The sequence below is a fragment of the Nuphar pumila genome, chromosome 13 (genome assembly GCF_984573655.1).
Source record: "Nuphar pumila chromosome 13, dmNupPumi1.hap1.1, whole genome shotgun sequence".
Classification (NCBI taxonomy): domain Eukaryota; kingdom Viridiplantae; phylum Streptophyta; class Magnoliopsida; order Nymphaeales; family Nymphaeaceae; genus Nuphar; species Nuphar pumila.
In genome coordinates this window covers 10,033,991-10,038,121 of record NC_143261.1, presented here as the reverse complement: position 1 = coordinate 10,038,121, position 4,131 = coordinate 10,033,991, and positions in this window count along the sequence as shown.

The window sequence follows — 4,131 nt, the reverse complement described above, 5'->3', positions numbered from 1 at the left end:
GTAAAATACATGTCACTCAAGGCTGTACCATCACTGTCATTCCACAGTGAGCATAATTCCTGAAGGGGTCTGCCAGTCTTACAATTACTTGGACAGAATCTGCATGCCATTTAGGCAGCCCGTGCTTTCAGCACTACGGGAGTATGTACCCGACCCCATTCAGTCTTCCCCAACACAGTCATTACTGAGGGGGTACCCCTAACACGATTTTCAACCGCGGGGTATGTGCGACCTTAAGTCTTATTCATATGCATGCAGAACACCGCTCTTTGGCACTTCGGCCACCACGAGCATCACACCTCTTTGGGTGGAAACAACACACTCTGGCTCTTCGGCCCTTACGAGTCTGGTTGTGTAACCGTTCTCAATGAGCATGCATATGACTCGATCTAAATAGATCGGCTACTCGGCGTATTTTTACGCAACGAGTCCAAACCTAGCCAAGGCGCAACCTCTACTCCGGCTCAGCGGCCCTTACGAGCAAGGTGCCCTTGCAGGCACAAGGATACGAGCCGATCTGGCATCGTTCCATCAACGGACATCATTATGCCGTTCCATTGGTTCCGGCAGCTCTTCTGCCAACCATTTCGTCAGCACCTCCCCTGCTCTACCGGCAGTGGTGCGACAAACCCTTCTACGTTGTAGAGGGCAAACCATGAACTGGGTAGCACTCTGCTATATGTCAGAGTATCCTGCTACGTTCTTTCTGAGCTATTCATAGCTTCTTCAGAAATTTCAGCAGCACTTCCTCTCTTTTACGGAGAAAGCGTGCGTTTCTTTTATCCATTTCAGCGGCATCTCCCCTCTTTGGTAGGAAATCGCCACGCTTAATTCGGGAAATGGATGCGCACCGTTGTGCGTACTTTGCATCCATCAAGGTTGCAGGAACCCTTGGCCATAGCCAGGCCATACGAAATTGGCTTAGTCATTACGTAAAGAGCATTTTGCCAAAAAACCAAAGCCTTTCCAATAGGGGCTTCATTCGTCAAGCAGAATCTTGAACGAGGAGCGGTCAAGGAATCGCATGGGCGATTTGGAGTTTGATCTCCATTTGAACGCTCATTTATGCGCTATATATGTAGTATAAGCAGAAGCCTGTGCTTTATACAGCGGCGGCGTAAAGAAATGCATATACTATTGTTCAGGGTGTGTAACTGAACGAAATATTCTACATATATAACAAAGCAGAAGCCTTGGCATCGTTCGACGCGACGGCGTAAGTAAAGACATTGCAGAAAGCAGGAGCCTTGGCATCGTTCGACGCGACGGCGTAAGTAAATGCATAATCGGAAGTGCAGAAAACAGGGAGCCTTGGCATCATACGACGCGACGGCAAAGGTAAATTACATAGCCTGTGCGATATAAGACGCGTCGGCAGAATCAGCAGATATACACCTAGATCTGTATCCAACGATAGTTACGAGGCGAGCGAGTGAACACCGAAGTGTCCTAGAGGGCTCAACCAAGAACTAGGGTGAGATACTATTTTTGAAGAACGCATATACTGCGCATTCGAACATATATATCCGACGATAGTTACGAGGCGAGCGCGTGAACACCGAAGCGTCCTAGAGGGCTCAACCAAGAACTAAAGCAAGATACTACTTCAGAAAGTATATTCTATATACAAACAATCAAATACTTGAGAGAGATGGATCAACGAAGCGAACTTACTTCAAATCGTGGAAGAAACGGCTCCGGGTTGCTTCTTTGGCTTCGAGCCTTCCTTCGAGAGGTCAGACTAAGTCAGATGAAGCTGACTTAGTTGAGAAAGAGGTAGAGCAGGTCAAGCTACTCAACCTAAGTGGTTTGAACCTAACAGGGTTCAATCCAAGTCAACTGGGTTCAGCAGGTTCGAACTCAGCTCAAGTAGGCTAAGTCTGGGTTCAGAAACCCAAACCGGAATTAGGACTAAAAAGGACTTTGACTTTGACTTTAAACCTAACTAGGTTCAAGTCAAGTCAACTGGGTTTGGACCAGGTCAAGTGGGTTCAGACCCAGGTCAGGTGGGTTAGGACCAGGTCAGGCAGGCTCAGGCTAAGTCAGGCAGGCTCAGACCAGGTCAGGTGGGCTCAGGTGGGCTAGGCTAGGTAGGGGAGGTTTAGGAGAGAGAGAGAAGGCAAGAGAGAGAGGGGGGGTCGATTTTTTATGAGAAGAGAGAGAGTGGGGAGGGCTATTTATAGCCCAAGCCCACCTCCTCTTGGGTTTTTCCATGCCCAAACTACCCCCTTGGCTTCTTTTTAATTCCAAGAGGTTCCTTGGTGTGGGGCCCACTTGGATATTCCATGGGATATTTTTGTGGGTCCCACCAGATATTTTCTGAGGAATATTTCTGTGGGTCCCACCAATATTTCCGTGGGTCCCGCAAGAATTTCGGGTTTCCGGCGATTTTTTTCGAAAAATTCTGAGTACGCCATTTTCTTCGTATTGACGTAACTAAGAAAGTTGGCTCGTACGAATCTATTGATTTCGTTTAGTTAGGAAGTTATGGCTTCCCGAGTGTTTGAGCATATATTCGCGATTCGACGAATATCCTAAGTATAGCTGGCTCGCAGGAATTGATTCGTTTTGCATTCTGAGAAGAAATGCTATTTTTACCGGTAAATGCCTCATGAATTTTATTCAGATATTTTCTGAAAAAATGTGGGTCTTACAATTGAACTTTGGGAAGATAAGCATTTTGTAATAAACTGCAGATTTTTAATCTATTGCCTTATTTCCTCAATTCCTTTAAGTTGTGGTTTATGTGAATGATGGTTTTTCAGCTAACGTACCCAGGATTTGTTGACTTGTGCTCCTTTCTAAATGTCTTCCGCTGTCAATTTTAAAAGTAAAACTTTAAATCGTTGAAGGGTTTTTCGATAATGTTTTCGAAATCACAAGTCAAAATTTTGGGGTGTTACAGTGCATGTACTTGCTCATGGTATTGACTGCGTAGGCCAGGTCGGAGCTGGTAACTGTAAGGTAGATGAGTTTCCCGACGATTCGTTGATACCTTTCTTTATCTATGGGAGTTTTGCCTTCGTGACCTGTGACTTTGACATTGAGATCCATGGGAGTTTTGGCTGGCTTGCACCCCATTTTTCCGGTCTCTATTAGAATCTCCAGAGCATATTTTTTCTGAGATAGGAAAATTCCCTTTTTTGAGTATGCGACCTCGATTCCTAAAAAGAACATTAGTCTTCCGAGGTCCTTGATATCAAATATCGTATGGAGGTATGTTTTCAGGTCTTCGATGAGGAGTCTGTTGCTTCCTGTTATTATGATGTCGTCAACATAGACTAGAAGGATAGTGGTATATGTGCCTTCTTTTCTGACGAATACTGAGTTGTTTGCCTGACTTCGTTGGAATCTTTTGCTTTCTAAAGCAGAACTGAACTTGGCATACCATGCTCTTGGGGATTGCTTTAGGCCGTATATAGCCTTTTTTAATTTGCATACGAGGTCATTGTTTGCCTTAGGGTGTCCGGGGGGTAATTTCATATATACTTCCTCCTTTAGTTCTCCTTGTAGGAATGCATTTTTGACGTCTAGCCGATGTAGGTCCCATCCTTGGTTGCATGCGATGGATAGTAGGTTGTGAACTGTGTTCATTTTGGCTACTGGGGTGAATGTTTCACTGTAATCTATGCCATAGGTTTGAGTGTACCCTTTAGCCACCAACCGAGCTTTGTATCCCTCTATTGTCCCGTCACTTTTATATTTGATTTTGTATGTCCATCGACATCTGACTGCCTTGTGCCCTTTGAGGAGTTGAGAGATTTCCCAAGTATGATTTTTCTTGAGAGCGGTCAGTTTTTCCTCCATGGCGTTTACCCAGAGATCATCTTTCATTGCTTCTTTGTATAACTCAGGCTCACGATTTTGACTGATCTTGCATAGGTATGATACATACCAAGGTGTGAGGCCTTTATAGCAGATTTGTTTATTGGTGGGATAAGCGATATGAGACACATAGTCCTTGAGTCGTGTGGAGGGTTGAGTGACTCTTTCTGACCTTCAGAGAAGTTCAACAACCTAAGATGAAGGATCAAATGGGGATTCATTCCCATTATTGATTTGTTGACTGACAGTGGGATCAAGTTGTTTGTTCTCTTGTATTACAGTGCATTGAATGATGTCATCGTAGTC